This window comes from Pyxicephalus adspersus, chromosome 11, assembly GCF_032062135.1.
Source record: "Pyxicephalus adspersus chromosome 11, UCB_Pads_2.0, whole genome shotgun sequence".
Classification (NCBI taxonomy): Eukaryota; Metazoa; Chordata; class Amphibia; order Anura; family Pyxicephalidae; genus Pyxicephalus; species Pyxicephalus adspersus.
The window spans coordinates 10,096,837-10,119,713 of record NC_092868.1 but is presented as its reverse complement, the minus strand read 5'-3'; the positions used below and the strand labels follow the sequence as shown (position 1 = coordinate 10,119,713).

The window sequence follows — 22,877 nt, the reverse complement described above, 5'->3', positions numbered from 1 at the left end:
AGTTTCTTCATGTTATCATGATCGCTAATCTGAAGCACTCCTCCCTCTGCAATAAATCGGGATGGTCCATTACTGCCGTAGTAAATTAGTGCTGTAAAACAGTAGTAATCTGCGGTAGGCCATTAAAAAAGAAGCCATATAGCAGCACCATAAAGTACTGTCTCACCATGGGGCTTTCAGCAAAGGGAAACTGGAACACTGATAGAATTACAATATGGCTGGTGGAACGCACAACCATGTTGAATAACAGCTTCTGAGATATTACGATTGGGATTTTGTGTATCAGAGGTACAGGGGGATGTAATGAGATCTCTTGTTTATATTTATTATTTGTTAGCTCAGTTTCTCTGCGCTCAATGCACAAAGATGAGGCTGTGGGTCTCTGGAAGCTCATTTTGAAAAGAAAAGCCACAAATACAGCTAAATATATGAAATAAATATAAGGGAGCAATTTTACTTTAATTCATTTATAAATCTGGTTATCGAGTCCAGAGATTTACACAACCTTAAAGTGGAAATAAAGCCAAGCGACTCACCTATCTGCATTTAATCAATGTAGTCGCCATTTTCCTTTCTTTTTCCACCATGAGACGATCTTTGGTCATCTTGATTGGATGTGACTGGATGGTGGGAGCACAGTCCCCCGGCACACGCAAGACAAGCCGGGTTTACAGTGTTTTCCGCATGCGCAACTCTCACATTTTGCTGGTGCGATTAAGCGGGTATGACGGGTTATTGCAGCGCCGACATCGCCTGTCCCTTTCTGCAAAATTCACCTGCCCGATCCTTTATTTTGTAAAGGGGAATTAGTTCCACATTACCATACGGGAATGTTAAGTTTGTGACTTTTTTCTCCTTTGTTGAAGCAATTGAGCTTTTCCTTGCACCAAGCTTGTGTTTGGGAACCCAAAAATGCAAACCTCACACCTGAGTCTCATATCTCAAAAAGGTGCTTGTACAACTTTCCCATAGCTATGGCTCATACCATTGGCACCCTAATCAATAGCCCCAGGCCACACTTCAAACAGATATATGTTAGAGTCTAGATGTTTAGAGTGCTAGAAAAGCTATAGAAATAGAAAGGACCTATGGAAAGGAGGGCCAGACCACTTTTGAAACGAGCCCACAACTGTAATCCTTTGGCAAACAACACAGCCATTGTTTGTCAGGGGCTAAAAGCACTCCCTCCTCCTCAGGGCTAATGAAATGAACTAAAGACGAAAATCAATGTAGAAGTTTATTCAAATTTTGTTCAAAAATAGCTTAAAATTTAACTAATAAATATACATTTGTTTTATGTAAATATATACATACATACACATTTACATACATATATAAACACATACATCTAGTTATACATGTCCACACACATAACGCAAAAATGTAGAACTTTATCCAATTATTCCCCTGGGAATGAACAGTTCCCTAGCTGACTAAAAACCTATAAACATCTATCATTGGACTTTTCAACTATTGGGACTGATTGGATGCAATGAAATGAAATAGATGGCATGATGATAACCTTTTGTATCATTAATATTGTCTGGTCTTCTAACATTTGCAATCCTGCCAACATCCCAAATATACATTGAAGAATACAAGAACAGGAAAAACATTTACACATTTGGTGTCACAGAGGATGGCGGTTCTACTTACATTTGACTGAACCTAGTTTTTGGAGATAATTATTTATTATCACTCCATAATGGAGTGAGTATTACCAATAATATCTAGAGAAGTACTGAATATCGTTGTGGAGAACATATATGGGACACTGCCATCTCTGTGTGTTGTGATTTTATTTCTGCCTTTTGCCTACCTTCATACCAAGAGAGTAAGCATACCAGTTAATGCAACATCCTTTGTGCTGATACACCTATTAGCTGTATAAATTTCATCCCTGAGGAAGCGGACACAGTCTGCGAAACGCATTGGATGATCTCATTATATGTAATGTGTACAATGTATCTAGCCCATGTATGCTAACAATGTTGATTAACTCTTTCTGAAACTTGGAATAAGGGAAGAGGCATGTATATTTTTTAACTGTTGTGTCTTAATGAAGGAAATAAAAGGTATATGACATTTTTTTAAAAATCCACTGCTGTTAAAGTCCCTTTTTTTCTGTTCTTGCATTCTTCAATGATGATAACCTTACCAACTCAAATTCAAAGTAAAAATTTAGGAAAAGCTAACACAAAAACTGCAGATTGAGATTGGGCAACTTTGAATAAATGCACCATCCTTATAGGATAGGTTGTAGGTGAGTTCCTTGGTTGCATTGTACTTGATTTGGGTTCGCATATGGGCTGCTGTCTTGAAGCATGAGGACAACAGAAAAAGTAGATTTCTTTCCCTGGAAATTTCTACCAGCCATGTCCAGTAGATGCCATAAATTGCTCATGCAGAATTTCTAGCAGTGCACTGCACCATACACAAGAACATTGCCGTTGCACCATGATGCTATGCAAGAACTTTGGATATATCCTTGGCATGCCGTTCAGAATTCATAGAACCACATTGCATCAAAAAAAAAACAATACCGCAGCACACTGGTGGAAACAGGCTCTGAAACTTTAATGTACAAGTGTTATGTGCCTGTTTTAGATTCTAATAAAACTTAGCAGAGCTCTTTCTTTTAACAAAAGGAAAACAGAGACAATACAAGCTGGCAGAAAAAACAAATGGGTGACATCAGGCTTCAGCATTAACATGAGAAGAGGTGAGATACCAGGAGTCTGAAAGAGAACAGACTGCTTTATCACTTCCTACAGAGAATCAAGCCACAAGATCACTCGTATTATTAAGAGACTCTTGTCTTTCCTCTTTAGTCAGGAAGCCTCAATAACCTAAATTTCCTCAACTGTCATTGACAGCTCACGAAAGGCTAAGAAGCCGAAGGACAATTACTGCAATCTCATTCTACACAGGATCATTTTTTTTATTAAAGGGGATGTGTAAGAATATTTTCCATAATTTTCAGATGCTTCAGAAAACCAGTCTGCATACTTTACCATGTCAGACAAAATGGAGTTTATCTCGCTCTCCTGGGATCATGCAAAGTACATTGCTCAGTAGGGTCTTGTTTCTCTTCAGAGGCCATCACCATGAATATACTGACTATGAAAACATATCGCTGCAAGATATTTTCTGCTTGACAAAATCACATATTTTTGCAGTGGTAAAGAAAACTTAGTATCCAACATAGTCCTTTATACTCTCTTCTAAAGAGACCCTGTCACCAGCTCCCAAATACATTCTCAGTGCTGTTTGGTTACATATGGTGAGGGTGTCCTTGGGAGCAGTTCTCCTGCACACATCCTCAGGACAGTCACTTACATTCAATGTAGTGCCCAGAATAGAGCAGCAAAAGACTTAACCCCGTTACAGGAAACCCAACAACTAAAATCTTATATAATTTTCAAAACATTGATATCATTTAAAAATAATTTTAATTCGTTTGCAGCTTCCATTAGAGAATGACATGGTGGTTCCTACCATGAAGGTCTTTGTGTTACAAGGCACTTCATGTTACAAGGTCTCCAAATTGTGAACTTGTGTCGGTATCATGACCTGTTTGCCATTGGTGGACATTACAAGCAGCCATATTACCATACGTGGCACAGATATGGTTTTCTGATGCCCCTATTAGGAAGCTGGTGAAGCCAACAATGGAGCAAGTGCATGTACAGCAGAAGTAGGTGAAAGAGTCTGGAAGTAATAACAACAGGAGCTGTAAAACGGATGGAAACATGTAAAATTGATGAGAGGAAGATATCACTTTTTTTAATACTATACAAGGATTTAGTAAAATAAATTCTATCCAGTTATGGTTTAAATCTGCATAACCACATGAGTGCTGGGTGCCATTTTAAAAATACTTTGGGACTACAGTTGCTCATCTCTGAACAATTTTAAGAAGAAACCCAGACTTAATGGCTCCCCTTGGTTTAGGTGGCTGTTGGCTCCAGGAGTTCCACCTCTCAAGTAATCAGGTCCTAGACTTCCAATCTGCTCATGGCACCCTGTAGAAGATCCCTAAAAAAATAATAGGCCTGATATATTAAAGCTCTCTAAGACTGGAGATAATAGACTATCATGGCAGAACCTGGGTAACTAAGCAAACCTAAAATGGATCTGGTCCAAATAATTGCCAATAATAGCAAACCATTTTTAAGAAATCCATTCCAGGTTCTTAGATGATAATCTATATTCTTCAGCCTTGGAGAGTTGTTATAAATCAGGTCCAAAGCTTTTGTGACGTCATACTCGATATCATTTCTTCCTGGTATACCGCCCTGCCCAGCCTTTAGCTACATACATACATTGATTGTCGAACAGGATCTTTCACGATCCTTTCCAACGACAAAAGACAGAACGAATGCTCTATGAAGAGGGGAGGAGGGAGAATAACGGAGCGGCACCCCGCTGTTCTCTCTGCTCTTCAATTGTATTAAGATTGTTCATCGTTTGTAGATCCACCGAGACAGATTAATGAACAGCGCCCAACGAGCGCTGTACACACACACCAGAATCTTGTCCGATAAAAATGTGATATCATTTTAATCATCAACCAAGCGTGATATGTTGATGAAGAACACGCTGGATTGGAAGAAAGAGCAAACAAAAAAATAAGAATTAGTATTCCGCTGCCCCTCACTGGCCACTCACAGTCCTGGGGGAAACAGGTGACCAGGCAGTGTTCATACAAACAGTAAAGTCAGATCACCATATTGCCACCTTGCTGCGGGGAAGAACTGTTATACTCTATATGGAAGCAGAATGTCTCTATGTAGAGGACAAATATGCACTTCAGTGAGCCAGAGCTAGCGCTCACCAAGCAACGGCAAGCATGAGCTTTGCTGATTAGTGAGCTCTGCGTATGACTTAGACTAGGGAGAGAGGTGTTCAACCTCTGCAGAGAGACCTCTGTTTGCACATGGAGAGGAAGGACCCTGCTCTAAAGCATGCTAGCAAAACATAATTACATTTTTTTACCCAGAAAGTAGCTAAAATTTTAGGAAATCAGCTCCTGCAAAATATGTATTTGTCTTACAATATGCTTCCTTTTGTATGTGTTGTGCATACAAATACATTATAATCTGATTTGGGTTTTTTTAACTTGAAGACAAGATTAACAATTCCTTGATGAAATACATTATGAATATTGCCTTTCTGTGTATTTATAATGTGACTCTTTCTCCCCTCAAGGCTGATCCATGATCCCAAGAGCAGACATGGTAAGTGAACCACTTAAACAGTCAATATCATAAGTACATACTAATGTTTATTAACTAGACCTCCATTCTCAAATGTTTCATCAACCGCATCATCATTCATGCATCTCGAAGGCAAAATTCATTTACTCAATGATTGCTGTCACATAATGCAGAGTAATGTTATTAATAGTACTTTGTTTATTGGTATTATTACCCATTATTTATAAAGCGGTATTGCATTCAATTCAATGATGAGTTTATGTCACATTATCATGTTTGTGGGTTTTGGACTTTTTTCAGGCCCCCTTCACCAGACTGTTCATATTAACAGCAGTCTTTCCATAAGATTGCATGTGAATGTACTAAAACCTTCCTTGAATAGACATCTAAAGCCCTGAGACTGCCATTGGGTGCCACCATCTTGGAAGTGACGCCAGCAGCCCCAGCATTCTAGAAGAGGCCACACAAGCAGCAATCTATTGCAGCCATTCTCAACCGGGGTTCCACAGAACACTAAAGTTTCTCCAGAGATTCACAGGGGTTCCTTGAGCTGTGGATGAATGACCTCTCACCATCATGATGCCTGCATAGTTCAAGATCTAATGCTACTTGGCAGATCCACAAGCATAACACTAATGATCTTTTTAGTGGCCTTTTTAAATGCAGAGGTCCAACAGATGCTGAGTCAGACATGGAACTTACCATCAAAGCTCATGCTTCCTATTGATTGAAGAGCTCTATCATTGGCTCAGCAGGGGGTGGTTTGACCTCCCCAAACAGACCATTGTGTCTACCCACAGGGTCCTTCTCCACAGCATGCTGGCCAAGACAAGCTTTTCTACAAACTTGTGGCGGTATTCCAAAGAACACGAACTGGAGGATTTAAACTTGGAATGAATGTAGCTTACTTACATACTTAGGTTGAAAAAAGACATAAGTCCATCAAGTTCAACCACTGGAAAAATAAACATATCCCAGATAAAAAGAGGGAGAGACAAAAAACCTTATAAACAAATATTTACATTTAAATATGTTTTATGGTTAGCTGATACTGAGGCCATAATTTTGTTCCTGGACTAGCATAGCTATTCACTATTCATCAATATCACTTGATGCCTGAACTGTTGCCCACAAAGATGCCCCAACACATGACTTCAGTTGTGATAGCCTTTATTGGTTGTCGGTGCGTCACTCATGAATGGAGACTGCTCTAGCGCACACTGCCCATTGGTGCAAAAAGGTGGACCAAACCTACCATTTTGTGTTGATGGCTGGACCTATGGCATCATGCAATGGGCCTGATTTATTAGGTTCTACATAGAAGAAAAATGAATTCAAATCAATAGAAGAAAACAATTGTGGATCACCCAGGTTCTCCCTTGATAGTCTTGAAGAGTTTTGATAAATCAGATCCAATGTGTCCTGTGGTCACTTACACTGGATGGTGGCCTTCAGAGAGCCACTGAGGGCTTTCACCATTGGTAAAGTAAAGCAGGGCTGAAGATCACAATCTCCACACCTGTGTAAGGGCATATAAGGATAAAGTACCTCACAAAGTTGCTTTTTAACCCCCTAATTTTAGCATTACCTTATCAATGTGAGAATATTTGTTCAGAATGCAAAGTGGAGCCATTATACGCTATGTCTTGCAGTGGATGTTTTCAATTCACATTCGGTTAGAGTTGGAAGGGATGGAGAGCAGAGATCAGGTTGTTGGTGAATCATCAGAAGTGTGACTCCCTGAAGCTCTCTAAAACAGCCCATGGACCTCTTACATAATTTCTGTAGTGTCACATAAGGTCATCAGTCTGAATTATTAAAAAAAAATTGTAGCGGTGCTGAATACCAACATAAAAACGAGTACACTGAGATAGCCCAGGGGGTAAGCTACTCAATGCTCACTTGTGTGATAGTATAATAAAATCTAAACTGTTTTTTAACATTTACTTGGCTTAAAGCAGTACTCTGCAGAGTATTGGTTGATTCTACACTAATTTAGAAAATGTGAACAAAAGCATCTGGTAAGTCAGAATTAGGAAAAATAAAAGGAACCTAGAAAATGCCCTTTCTGTGTTCAGTGCTGAGAGAATGGGCACAGACTCAGCAAAACTCTTGATGACTTGGACAAAACTGGGCTTATCTAAAGGTCTGACAATGCCATCAAAAATTGTGCAGAGGCTGCCAGAGGCTGATATATAGTAAAGTTACTAGCAAACATAATGCCACAAATCTCAGTCAGGCTTTTTTTTGCACATTTACACAATAGTCTTGTGCTTATGGATTTGACAAATCTGATAAAACAGACCTAAAGACCTTGCCTGGCTACCAGAGATAAAAGTCATTAAATATTCATTGTGATTGCAGCAGCACTTATTACAGTTAAAATTCACCAGATAACGATTTTTGTAACTTTTGGCAATCCAATAGATTTACATATCTTCCAATTTAGGTGTACTTATTACTCAATTTCTGTTCATTCTTTTCTACCACCTGGAGTAAAGAAAGGAACCACTATGTACGTTTAAAGTCATGCGTTCTAGTGTTAACCTACTCTGCCAAAGCAAGAGTTCCCATTGCTTCTTGCATGGATAAGGATAAGGTTCTGGAACTCAGAATAGGAATAAAAAAAATTAGAAGGGTTTCAACCCTTAACTCAACCTTTTAGGTTGGACCTAGACCTCAAGTAAACCTCATGTGTTCCCTTCAAATGGCAAAACAATAGGTTTTTCCTAAAGATGCACATTCATTATAATGTGCAATAATGAGTTGATATGAATGCTCATAAGCAAAAAATCTACCCCTCAAACCTTACCGCCTTTAACCTCCCCTACCCTCTCAGCCCAGGCCTCCTATCTCCATCTTTTCTCTTCCTTTCCTTTGCTCTTGTGTACTATACTTAAAGTGTTTCTGGCTTCCTCTTAGCCATATCACATACCTTTTTGTATAAAAAATTGTACAGATACTGTTGATATATTCCTATGCAAGCTCTCGGGTCTCTATTTCTGTTCTGGTTAAGGGCATCTATTCTGTTTTATTATATTGTTTTGTACAAATCTTCTCTGCTTCATTATAGATTGACACTGTATAATGTGTTCAACTGTTTGTTTTAATAAGTTGTTCTTTCCACTCCTAACAACCACCATGCTCTATTTGTACCTTAACAATGGATTCACAGCCTTTGTTTACCCTACCAACTGATTCTTGCTTGATTCGAACCAAACCCAGAAGGAGAAGATATAAGCATTGTGTCCAACTATCGGTTTTGGTTGCATTGTTTGATAGAAAATAAGAGTTTTTGGAAGAATACAAAGAGCCTTCAACAACATTTTGTACGCCATAAATGCAACTATTCACTGCAGACAATGCAGTTCCTTTCAATGGTTTCTCCCTACAGCTACCCCGACTGCAAGTCAACACAAACCTTCCAAGAACCCATTTGTATTCCTCTGAGAAGGAACATTTGCAGGTCACAATATGAAAGGGAATTACTGAGAGCACATAACCCAATATTATGCAGCAATTTTGATCCCATTGTTTTCCTCTATTTTCAATGGCAGCGCCTCTCTTCCTAGTTACCTTTTTTTTGTCCTTCTATTCTGTAACAGGAGTAAGGTCAATCGCAAAGTTGTACAAAAATAACGTGAATGACTTGAGGTTAGATTTAATTACACAAGGTCAGGACCAGAGCTGTGGTGTGAATTTCATGACATAATATTTACTCTCCTTGATAATCCTTGAAAATGCATTCTGCGACACCAACTCCATCGCATTCCCCTTGAAGATTTGACTTGGCAGAATTGAACAGCGGGAAGATGTGGCCTTTTGTCTAGATGTAATAATAACCCTATGTACAAAAGTCAGCACCCAGGTCATGTGATGGGTCAACTCATAGCTGTTATTATATGTGGCAGACCTATTATATAGGTCTGAGAAAGGGTTTATAATGTGTTTTTGTTACATGCAAATGATCTCCCTATTACATAGGGCAATGCATTTGTTTTCTCATTGCATGTAGGAAATGCTTCTTACTATGTCAGAATTGCTGCTCCTTCTCATAATGTAAATGTAATGCTTGGAATACACTAGTTGATTTTTTTTAAAGATATAACAACCGGATAAAGAAGAGCACCACATCACCACACAAGCCAATATGCAATTTCATGCTTTTAAAACTTACTTTTCCATTTCAATATATAGATTCAATTATTTTCCAAACATTTCAAAAACTTAAATTCAGTATGGCAACTTGGGAGCATTCTGTTAGTATACATATATCTTTTATTCTTATTCAATAATTTGGTAGCAAAAGCCTCAAGAGAGCCTGCCATTTGCCTTTGGGTAACTGGGTCTCTTAAAGCCTCAAAGAAAAGAAAATATATAATGTGATTATTTCATTTTTGTCACTGAACTAATTTGAACCCATTTTAAAAAATTCTGATGCTTTACGTAATTTCTTTCTTCACAGCAGCCTCTGGCACTGGTGTCACCAGTAATTCTGTTAATAAGTTATTGATCTGGAATCCCCCCTTCTTTAGCTCATTAACATGACAAATATGCTATGGTTTTATTCACTTGCAGATTTCCAACGTCCGTCATTCCCCTAGGAGCCCTTTTTTTTACTTTGTAGACGTGCGGCTGTGTCACCTTGTTTTAAAGTTGGTCCCCAAATTCTCTCTTCTGTTGGTGCTGTGACAAGCCTGTAATTACAGCTCACTGCATGCTGTGACATAATGGGTTTTGTTATGATATATTGTGAAACATTCTGCCTGCTTTTGATCTATTTTGACAGTGTGTATCACACGATTATTTGCTATGGCAGGCTGTGGTAGTGGTAGTATTTGGGGATGCGCGGTGAAGTGTTGTGACAAGGGCCCCCTGGGTATAATTAGGGAAGGGCAACTAGGCTCAGTATAAAAAGAAGTATCACGTTTAGCTTCTTTCAGTTCCTAAAGTATATCTAAATCCCAAATTTTGATACAAAGTTATATAGTAAAACCCCCAAAAGGTACGCATATGCCATTGAAGAGGTTCATTTTTATTTCCTGTGCATGAGACACAACAGGAAGTGACAAATCCCAACTTATCCCAGCGTAATCTGTTACTAGAACGGGTGTCCCCATTTTACTATTTCCCCCCACCTACTGTTCTGGTGACAAATGTGACATTTTGGATTCCCCATAACTTGCTTTCCCTGTGGCAACAGTCATCAGGTCAAACAAAGAGGCTGAATCTGTTCAGACAGCAGTAAAAAAAAAAGTTTAGCTTCAATTGAATTATCGTTGACCTTTATAATGAGGTATGGTTGGAAATTTAATCACATCTGTTACAGCGAAAGTGATAAAATGGGGACAGAGGGTCAGTGGCTGTTTGTCCCAGCAGTTTTAAATGGCACCCCGCGGGTCCTGGTGACTTTTATTTGACATATACACATACACATACACATATATATATATTTATATTTATATATGGTTTATAGTAATATATAAATATATGTTACTAATAATATATATAACATTTATAGCAATATATAAATAATATATATATATGGGGATTTTAGATTGTGAGCCACTTTTGAGGGACAGATAGTGACATGACTATGTGCTTTGTAAAGTGCTGCATATGTATATGCATACTTCATGCATATGAATAAAAATAAATGATAATATGTTTATCTAATTTGTACAATTTTTTCCTAAAGAAATCCAAGAAACTAAAACCATATGTATTTATAGTGCATAGACAGACTACAACATTATTAGGTATATAGAGACCCAAGGGACCCCAGGGATTCAAGTGATTCATTAAAAAAATAAAAATGAATGAATAAAATGCATTTTTACTAGGGTTGCCACCAGGGTAGTATGAATAGGAGTTGTTGTTAATGTTATTATTATGAAAAAGCCCATAAATTAGGAATTTTATACACCAAAAAGTGACAAATTCTTGGCACCTATTTGGCCTGTCCACTTTTTTGCCTGTAAATCTTCTGTAAACAATAGGCTGTAAACAATGCGCTAGGCCAAGGATGAATACTAATGTAATACTAATGTAATACTAAAGTCTTCATAATCCAACCACAACTCGTATTTATATTCATATGATTTACGCAATGGCCCAATGTGCCTAATCAACAGGAAATTTTTAAAATCATTTCAGTAATAAAAATATTCTGAGTCCTGTTTATAAAAACTACAGAAAGGAAAATGTTACCGTTGCCATGGAGATTGATCAGATGTTAGCATTCATTCTCTATCACTGGTTGCTATGGGCACTAACTGACAGAGCTTTTCAATCATATTCCATGCCACCTCTGCGGTCAATATTTCTATTTTACCTGCAGTGTCTCAGTACAGAGCTCGGGTCATGTTTTATATATTTTCATGACTTTTTGACATTTATCTTCCCAGGTGAAAGCACAAAGGCCAAACAACAAATCCTGCTCTCTTGTAGATGTCAGGAGGACGTTTTTTATGTAATAGAGAAAACATCGGAGGCCATTGCATGCAGGACGTACATAAGTAGTCTGAATACGCACGTTCTTTATGAGTTCTATATGTAATGTACCCAGCATTCCTATTAAATCTCTGCAAAATGGCAGAACTATTATTGGCAAACCTAGGTAACTGTTTATAATATAAATATAATTAAAATAATATATATAATAATTTTTATATATATTATAATATATATATTTTATAATAATAATATATAATAATATAATTATAAAGTGTGGTGTCCCCACTCCACAACCTGCAGGACAAAATTACAAAATGGATGTTTCACAATGCAGTATGCATCAAGCAGGGAAAAGTTGCTTACAAAAAATCTACTTCTCTTTTTCCTATTTAAGGTTTTTTAGGGAGCTTGCAATCTAATGTTCCTACCATAGTCATACGTCATTAAGGACAATTTTGGGTGAGGCCAGTTAAAGCGGACCTATCATAACATTTTTAAGAGTGGCTCTCCCTTTTATATAATAAAAAAAATGTTTATGTTTCATTTCTTTTCATTTCATTTCATTTCACAGTTTTTGGGGAGTTCTCCTCTGCTTCCTTCTTTACTGCTGTGGCAGTAAAGACTAAAGGGGCATCCTGCAGCCTCCTGGGATACTTGCATGACATATCCCAGGATACTGTGGGCTGCTTCTTCTGCGCATGCACAAATTGGGGCTTTCCTGTAACGTAAAAAAAAGTGTTCTGCGTTTTGCATGACATCTGCACTTTTTCTTTATATTTGCAGATAGACACATCACCTAATCTTGTATCAAGTTGCAAGTTGTGATATGAAGAAGAACCTGGAAAAGAGAAGAAAAAACATGGCTGCACCCAGCAGCGCCAGAGAGAAGTCAGGGATCAGGGCTTTACACAGGTAAAGGTACCGGTATGTGTTTTTTTTGTTCCACTTTCACATACTATTATGTTTTTGGTATGCGAGTGCCCAGTGGAAATTTATACAAACACAGGGAGAACATACTTTGGAGCCGCGAGTTGCTGGCCAGCATTAGGCCGGATTGGCCAGGGGGCATTAGGCCGGAACAAACTACCAGCTAGGTCGTATCTGGCCTAAAGGCCCGAGTTTGCCGACCTTTATGCTGATTGGTAAGTTACATGGGCATTGCATTTTTGACAAGCTTAACAAGAATTTTAGGTATTTAGCATTATTTCAATTCTTGGGGTTAGGTATCCTTTGATGGTATCTGCAATTATACTTAAGGTATTTCCAGGTCCTAGGGTGTTTCAATGAGGATGGAAAGATTTTCCATTGGTCACTGAAGGTTTAGTGCTTACCAAAAGGAAAGCCATATGGAGGCAGGCCAGTATTATTGTATTCATCATGTAAATGCCAATTTTACCTGGCCTATCATGGCAAATAAGTAAATCCTAACTTCATATAATGGATGTGTACCCATCTTGCCACTTCACTATTCCATGCTTACAAAAATGGCTCTAGAACCATTCAATGTTCAGCTGGCATACTTATCCTATGTATGTGGAACCCCAGGCCCACTTCTCCAGGCAAGGAAAGCCCAGGGTCTATTGTAACACAGGACCTGATCATTATTTCTGCCACCCGTGGCTAAAAATAAAACTGATACAGGAAAGTTGACGCCACTATTTTTCCAACCTGTAGTAAGCACTAAATATATATATATATATATATATATATATATATATATATATATATTTATATGTTTCTCAAGTCATACACATGAGCAGTCAAGCGTAGTTGTTTAGCAGGCAAAGACTGTTTACCTGCAATGCAAACATTTACCTGAACCTGCTGTGCTCAAAGAAACACAATGCAAAGCAGGTCAACCGCAGCCTCAAAACTGTCATCCATACTGCACTATGAATGAGAACGTGGTGACCAATGTTTAACGGGGAGTTTAAATGCACATCAATCTCAGGAAAACATTGTCCACCTACATGAGCCTTTAGAATGTGACAGCTGTCAATGGTGACTGGTTCTCATGGATCTTAGAGCAAAAACTAAAATAAAAAAGCCATGTTACCTGTAAAATACTTTTTCCTACTGTTCACCTTGCTGTCCATCACTCAAATCCTGAGAAATCCTCTTTCAAAACCTGACACTTCCAGTAGTAACAACCAACTGGATCCCCCCCAGCAGCACTGTGGCGCAAAAGTTTGCACTCAGGGACCTGAGATCTAAAGGTCTCATGCACTATCTGCATGGAGTTTACAGGTTCTTCCCCTTGTTTGCGTGGGTTTTCTTCGGGTATTTTGGTTTCCTTACACATTCCAAAAACATGCCGTTAGGTTAACTGGTTCTCTCCCAAAATTGACCTTAGATTGTGTAAATGACAAATGAGGTAGGGACATTAGATTGTGAGCCCCTTGAGGGACAGCGAATGACATGACAATGGACTTTGTAAAGCCCTGCGTAATATGTCAGCGCTATATATATTGTGTAATAATAATAATCCCTAATAGCTGTCACTGGTTCCGTCTGCTGACCCTAGTCTCATTAAATGGCTGGAGTGATGTGGAGGTCAGGAGGAAGAACCAGTGAGAGCTGTGAGGGAACCTGGACACTTCTGGAAGTCTTGGTTTCTGAGTGAACTCTAGGGGGGAGATTTCTGGGTTTCAAGAGTGTCCAAGTATTGTATTTGATGGCCTAGCTCTGGAACCCCATCACCTTCCTCCTTCTATGTAGATGCCAGGGGAAGAGGAAAGGGGAATGCTATACATCCCATCCAAGATGGCGGAACTCAGCAGCAGTCCTAAGAGCCTAAGTGTCTAAACAAGGGGGTTTTTTACAAAAAGTTTAATTTTAAATATTTAAATGCTAATTGTTGTTAAAATGAATAGTCTGTTGACCGGTCCTCTTTAGGTTACTAATCAAGAAGTCAGAAATTTTTGGTTGATTTCTATACTAATTTTGATCATTAGGTTGCTCATATATCATCCATGGCTTGCAGATTGCTGTGATTGGTGGCTGATACAAAGCTGGGACTTGTAGTTCTTTGTTGATGCAATATATATTATTTTCAACTTTGCCTTAAATAGGGGTATATGCAATCATTCTGCATATCACACTACGGCAGTAGAGCAGACCTAAGGGGCTCAAGTGCTCATCCTAATCAAGTCATCCTCTCCTTGTGCTGAATTATTTTCCATGTTCCACATCATTTTCACAGCATCCTTTTAATCCAATGCTGAGATCCTGTGGTCAGTTTGCACCAGGGACACCATCTGCATTGAACTGCTATGTGCCTATGTTTGTGTGACTGCACCTGGTACATAAACGCTATTCCATTCAAGTTAATGGAGCTGTGGATTGCTAATTTAGAGTAATTATGGAATGGCAATTAAAGCACTGATCGCAACCATAAAAAAATTAGGAAACTGATGGGTAGTGATGTACACAGAGAATATGTTGGGGTATTTGGTCCTTATGTATGACCATGGAGAAGTTGTTAGGCTGTCAGCTCCATGGGTTGAAGGAACTGATGTGATTGGCTGATGTGAGTCAGTAAACCTTTCCAGGTGCTTTATGTTCTGTCCAGTGGTCAGAAAAGGCGTTATAATTGGAAAAGGTGATGGTAGTTAGTGAAGCTTAGTCATAAAGTCAGACCTCAGGAAACACAAATGAAACTCAATCAGAGGGAAGAAAATAAAAGGCTTCTCTGTATAAAATTATAAAAAATGCCTTCATGGTGATGAGATCATTGGGATTGTTGGGTCAGATGGTTACCAATCTAGACGACAAAAATGTTTGAAATGGGAACAAAAATTAATAAATACCTTCATTACAAAAACATATGAGAAATAGGAAGGAGGTAGAAAAATATAATATGAACATTTCATAGTTTACTAAAAAAATGAACTTCTTTGATTTGATCTTGCCACTTTTCAGTTCCTCATTTTTTTAAAATTACAATGTAGGGACCTTTATTGCCACATTTCAACTGATCACCACAGCTAGATGTGGCTACATTTCAAGTAACTGTAGCTGGCAATTTTCTATTCTAATTTAAGAGCTGGGCTTGATAAATAATTATAGTACGGCAATTAAAGGATAACATGCACCATTTCTGTTTCATTGGGTCTGATTTATTAAAGCTCTCAAAGACTGCAGAAGATAGACCTGGGTGATCCAGGTTTGCTAGATCACCCAGTTTCTCCCATGATAGTCTACCTTCTCCAGTCTTTAAGCGCTATAATAAATCAGGCCTATTGTATTAAAAGTGCACGACATCCAAAATTCACCTTACTTTCAAGCAAATCTGTTTACATCGGAAACTAAAATATTTACAAACAAATTAAATAAATAAACCATTCTAAGCAAGGAAATTTATATAAATTGGAGAACAAAGAAGTGGTGATTTCTTATCACAATGCCAATCCTTTATAAATGTGTCCCATATGGAAAGTCAAAATACCACGGAAAGGGACATAAGATTACTTTGGCTACTAAAGGAAGTATCGAATATCTTTAGCATAATGTTCGCTTTTAGGTGGAAAAGGGACATTTTCTTTTTTAAAACTTTAGTACAATTTCACTTGAAAACAGAGCTAAGCCTGAAAAAACAAAAAAAAGGTGAGCAGGTAGGTTCTTTATTGCAGAAGGGACAGGCAATGTTTCTTCTACAATCAAACAAGCTCTCCTGCCTGATCTCAATATTGTTGAATGTACACACACATGCGCACCTCCGTGTAGAATCTCAGCATACGCAACTACCAAGAATGACCTCACATCCACACACAAGAGTTATATCATTTTTGCACAGCCAAATACAATGGCCAAAGACCTGGACTCAAAAAAGGAACAGGTGATGATGGTACCGGCTATGGAGTCAGAAGAGGTGAGCTGAGTTCCATTTTAAGATTTAAACCATAAGACTTAGGCTCATTCTACTGCTTGTAGGTGCCAGATCGGTCATTGTAAAATCTTAAAATTGCATATCGACCCAATCCATCAACAGGTAACGTTTGCAGTGAACTTGGATGTCTTTCCTATACTGTAATCCATACACAAGAGAAAACAGAAAGACTAAAAAGAATCAGAAAAAAACTAACAGATCAAAAGATGTAATGGGTTTAATTTACTAAAGGTCTTTAGGCCATTCACTGAGCAAAGTGAAGCTCAAGAGCAAGCTCAGTGAATGATGATTTCAGTCATCTGATCGTGTGCAAAGAAAAATCATGGGTTCTTACATTTCCCTGCATGTGATTGAGTATTCTTTGCATAGTGAATTTTCACCACATGTATTGAATTATTCATCCATTGCAGAGTGGTAATTCACTTTGCTAAGTGAACAGACTAAACTCCTTTATCAAATCAACCCCACAGTGTACAATTTTCCTGATCCAATGCAGTGTAAATTTACAACAACCACAAGCATCTTCATTTAAAGCAACTCTGTTTACATCAACGATCAAAGCATTTTTTTTTAAAAGGCCTACATGTTGCATTTACATGGTGCACTATCGCAGTATATTGACATGCATGCAGAGCGCAGGGTAAACACATCTACAATAATTCTGCATATATTTATTAGCATGACAGTGGTGGCTTGAAAAATCATTGTGAAAACACATGTGAATAGACTCCAAAGCTGACATAGAGGTCAGTTCTACATCCGGGAATGTTTCAGTGAATGTAAGATTTTTTGCTTTATAAATAGACTCCATAGGAATCCACCAAAAGCATGTTATACTTTTATATTCTACACATTACAGTTTTGGATACACATGTAGGTTGCTACATACTGCAAGTGAGCAAAAATTATTTAATGCCCTCCTTTTGACTTCCTATTTGAACAATCCAGATCAAGAAAGCCAATCACAAAAGTCAGAAAAAAGTCAAGGCTTCTAATTTGCATATCAGTTCTGGGGTCATTATCTCAGAAGGTATAGAAGCAGCTGGAATATATTTTCTATAAACTGTTTTACCTGACCAAGTATTTAGCCGGCCTATTAGTCCAGGCATCAATACAGGACAGCAGAGCCAAGCTGGTGACCCCATTTTTCTTTACCTAGCCTGTGATTGGCCATTAAAAGAGAATCAGCACACTGATGAGGTTGTAACTCTGCTCTGTAAGAATGTTCAAGCTGTTTGACTGGTAGACCCGTGCAGTTGTGATTGGCTATGGAGCAGATCCTCCCTCTCCTAATCTGGGTACTGATATACAAATGATTGCAGGATAATATCAGCTTAATACATTTTAAACTAGAGTTTATTTTTACCTTTAAAATTAATCCCTTTGGGAGATGAAGATCACAGGCATTGGTAGGAAAAGTAATATCTCTCTCTCCCTCTTTTCTCTCATCACCTTCATCCCCCCCCTCACCCCCCTCTTTCCTTCTATTTTCTCTCTCTCTCTCTCTCTCTCTCTCTCTCGCTCTCTCGCTCTCTCTCTCTCCCCCTCTGTATCTCTTCTCATCCTCAATTCCAGCTCTCCTTTCTATCCTTCACTTTTTCTGTCTCTATTTCTCCAACTCTTTGTCTCTTTACTCACTCACTTCTCTTTCTCTACTTATGTACCTTTCTCCATTTCTTCATCCCCCCCCCCCTCCCCCCCAACTTCTCTTTTCTCTCTTTATTCTCTCTCATACCAGTCACCCTCTCTTTCATTTATCTCTCTCTCTTCCATTTCTTTATTTCCTCCCTGTCTCTTCTCATTCTCCTTCTCCCCTCTCTCTTCTATCTCCTCTCTCTCTCTCCTCTCTCCCTTCTCATCTTTTTTCCCTCCTCCCCTCTCCCTGTCTCTTCTCTCTACCCCCCCCCCCCCCCCGCACCCCACCTATCTGCTCTTCCATACATTATGCACAATTGGGCATATTTCATCAAAAACTAAACATTTCGATTTTTTTCAATAAAAATTTTAAAAAAATTGTGACACAACAAGCAGCAATGACCCTTGTTAATATTGTCTGTGATTAGTTTTTGGTTGCTGCACGTCACTTAAGTTGCATAAGACTGGCCAAACAGAATCAGAGACATGCCTGGAGAATAAAATATCAAATTGATGATTAAAGTAAAGTAAACCTTAACTAAATTACAAGTATTTTTGAGAGTGCTAAACACCATCAACAATTTAAATAAAAAAAAAATAAACTACTTATTTATACTTCCTATTGATTCTTTGATGCATCTGAGTTCTGTTGATCTCCTACAAACCCTTTAAAGCCACTTCCTAACTACGTGCATGCATGTAAAGTGCAATCACCAGTTGCTATCAATCAGCAGTCATCTTTCACGGGTCTGACAGTGAGTTGTCACCCTATTACAGGAAGGGCCTGAGCATCGACCTTCATGGCAGGATTAGGAGATATTATTTAAATGAAGCTGCAGATTTAACAAGATCAGCTTTGAATTCAGATTAACTTGTTAAAGCTTACAGGAAATGTTAGCGATGGGTTTATATTTACTTTAAAGCAGTGCTGTTAAACCACCTCTCAACTTTCATTAGTTTAGATTGGTCAAACCGGTGAAAGATGACTGCTGATTGGTTGCTACTGGTGATTGCACTCTACATGCTGATTGCCCTTAGCTTTAGCTCCATATAATAAGCTTTGCTGCACTTTTTATGTGACAAATGTTATATACACCCCAACTGGGCATATGTTCCCATATCTGTGTGTCTACAAAAGGCACTGTGGTGCACCTATCCTAACCGGAGTGCATATGTTACCGTGTCTGCTTGGTGGAGTGCTATACATTGCTCTTTTTTCAAGTCAATCAATGTATGCGTAGACAGCTCAGCACATGTATACATCAGCTGTGTTTGTACTCATATTCTTATATACACCAGACACCAAGATCATCAAGTGTCAGATTACCTCCAATATGTCTTGTGCTTCCCAGCACAGTGCCCACAACCCATACAGGCCTTGGCTATTAAGTCTGGTGGTCAACCAGACCCCATTGCTACCCTCACCAATACCCCTTCAATCTTTGGCATGGAGCAATAAACTCATACACATTTCCCATTCCACCCAACAAACATTGCAGCTCACCATCTTTTCCCTCTTTGTCTGAAGCCCAAACCTGGCATGGCTCAATGGTTCCCCTTGCACCGCCATTTTTGAAAGGGCCCCTGAGTCAATCATCTATTTATTTTTCCACCCACCAGGACATGGGCATTCTCAGCTGTGCAGTCCTCCCTTCACCCCTTTTTGTCAATTTTCCAGCTATTCCAATGAGCAAATAAAAAAATTTGCACTCACAGATAGATGAGGATGCAGCAGTTGGGGAGCTTGGTCCTGTTTGCTCTTTGGTTCTTTAGTACCTATCACACCGGAGTGATGAAGACAGACTAGAGGCAAATATGATGTGGAGAGAGGAAGGGGAGGGTCACGCTCTTTTCCAATACCCCCCCAAGACAAGCCACAAGGAATCCATTCCCTCTTCTACACAATTCCGCTCTCTCCCTCCTCAATTCCTCCTTCGTCTCCCGGAGACAGCGCGCAGAGGGGGTAGATGCCGCCTCATCCGCCAGGGAGGGGGGGCAATCACGTCCTTTTGGGGTTGAGGGGGAGACAACTAACAATCTCTATCCCCCCAGCTTGGCGACGCGAGACGCAGGTAATGTCATTAAGGCACAGAGTCCCACAGCAAAGGGGGCTACAGTTGACCAGAAATCGTCTAAACCAACCTGGAGATCTCCGACGACTCAGCCAGTGCTTCACGAAAACCGACCGGTGGTGGTGGCGGTGTGGGAGAGCGCGGCTATGAATCTAAAACAGCGAGACCCAGCGCAGGCCATGTTGACAGTCCCCCAGGTGAGGAGACAAAATGCTTTCAGGCGGTCGTTCCCACAGTTCGGAGAGGGCACAGAAGCGGAAGGAGAAGACCGAAGTGTCCACAGACAAACAAATCCTAGAGGTGCGGATGAATGGAGGGTCTCAAGAGGTAGTCAGAGGTTTTCACAGCAGGAAGACGGCGTGTAGCACAGAATACGTGAAAGAATCCTGAGGAGCGGGGATGATGCCTTGCAGTCTAAACTCAACGGGGGTCTTTCGCCTTTTAATTTACCTCCTTCTTGCCAAAGAGGGGTCTTCTACCTCCACGAATGCTGTAAGCCAAAAAAACAAACAAAAAATTAATAAATAAGAAGCATCGGTCGTAAGGGTTGGATGCGGTCTGCAGGCCTCCTCCAAAATCAAGACTGATGCTCTACGCTGGGCGAGAGGCTGCGTGTACACAATGAGGCGGAATGTGCATGTGAAGTGCCTGTCAGTGCAGAGAAATGGACAGCAGGGAGGATGAGGTGTGCATATGCTGGAAAGGAGAGGAGGCTATGCGTACACTGATGACATGCCATTAGAAGGATGCAGTGCGTCTACGGTGCATATTTATAAACGACGTGTGGGTAGGACCCTGCGTGGCGTGCAAAAAGCAGGTGAAGCGTGCTGTAGGGAAAATCCAGATTTGCAGGGTCTCTCTCTATTACCATTACCCAGTGACTTCCTCCTCTGTCTCCCTCCCTTTGCAGGAGTCTCACACACTTCTCTCCATATCAATACACCACGCCTCCCCCCTCCCTTCCTCTTTCATCCCTTTTTCTATCTTGTGTCCATGCCCCTCTCTCCTTTTTTGCCCCATTGCTTGGCTCCTTTCCCTCAGCTGCCCCCTCTTCGATATTTAATTCGCTGCATCATTTCAATGTTCCCATACCTAATATTTTGTCCCTCACTCATCCCACTCCAGAATTATCCATCCTCTTCTGTGCTGTTATGGTGCTGAGGCTGACACATAGATTGCTCTACTCAATGCTGGCTCCCCCCTCCCACCTCATTCATTGAAGGCTTTGCTGGAGGGAGAAATGTGAAGTCACGAAGAATGGTCTTCTAAACAGTGTCAGGGTTCATGTGCGACCACAGTGAGTGTGTCATCGACACCTTGTGATATCATAAGGCCATACAATGAGTCCTACACCTCCCTCACCCACGCCATGGTACTCCTTGCCTAGGGAGAGTCATAATTTAAAGATCAACAAGTCAAAGCGTTTCCTGAGCTACCAATACCATCCAGCAAACCCAAAAAACTGCAAAATTCGGAAAATCCATTCACATGACCTAAAGTGTTTCTAAAGCCTATTTATATGTTTGTTTTATTGTATTTAGTTTATTTCTTTATTATTTTTTTAAATTTAATAATAAGATTTTTATTCAATTTTATTTCATTTATTTTTAATTAATTTTATTGTATTTACCGTAATTATTTAACGTTGATTTTTTTTTTATTATTAAATTACCCTTTTTCCCTATAAATATTTATTATAAATAAAATGTATTTTTTTAATGAATTGATTTCTTTTATTCATTTTTTTAAATATATATATATCGATTTTTCTAATTTTATATTGTTTTTCAATGTTTTTACAATGTTTTAAAAATGTATTTTATATATTTAGTTTGTAACAGTATTTATTTATTTTATTAAATTATTATATATATTGATTTTTCTTGTTTTGAATATCACAGTATTTTTTTGCTTTTTTTTTGCTGTCTAGTCTATATCCCGATCAACCCTCCCGCCCTCACCCTGCTACAAAGATTCACCCTTTCTGGTGAACACTGTCACTGTGGTTGAAAGAAAATCCAAAATTTTAGGTGGTAACAGGAACAAACAAAATTTTTCCAACGGTTATATTTTTTAACAGTGACACCTGTTACTTTCCTTTTAATTCCTGTTGCATATACAGGACAAGAAGTGAACCCTAATGGGACACATTAATAAGAAATAAAGAAAAAAAGCACCATTTAGGGATTTAAACCCTTCAAAACACAAAGGAAAAAAATTGTTTGGCTTTAGATACATTTTAGTTAATTTTTGGAGGGGAGCCAATAACATAGTGACAAGATACTTGTTTGAACAAGCAGGGAGCCAGAATCCAGAGAGCAAATCACTGGGTATTGATCTGTTTCCTGATTCACCAGTCACATAAAGAGTCACCGGTCAGTTAAATAGAGGGTCCCCCTTAAACTCTCTGGGACCCCTTTCCTAAACAATTACCATTAGTTGGTAAAAAAGAAAACCTAACAGAAAAACAAATGAATTATTCTTACCTCATCAATGGACCTGATATCACAGTCCTTCCAAAAAGATTCCTGTGGACAGGGGAGCAAGTACTTGATCTGCCTTTTACAGGGCTCTTCTTGTGAATTTGTTCTCTTTTTTTACCAAATT

The 22,877-nt window shown here is 39.0% G+C and overlaps 1 protein-coding gene across 1 annotated transcript in view; it reads right to left on the bottom strand.

Annotated features, from left to right (window-relative positions):
• Positions 1-21,163, bottom strand: part of GRIK5 (glutamate ionotropic receptor kainate type subunit 5) — a 196,543-nt gene extending 175,380 nt beyond the window's left edge. The window contains exon 1 of the mRNA XM_072426795.1: positions 19,913-21,163. The gene's annotated coding sequence lies outside the window, so the exon portion shown is untranslated. The remainder of the gene's footprint in view (positions 1-19,912) is intronic.
• Between the last annotated feature and the right edge of the window lie 1,714 nt (positions 21,164-22,877).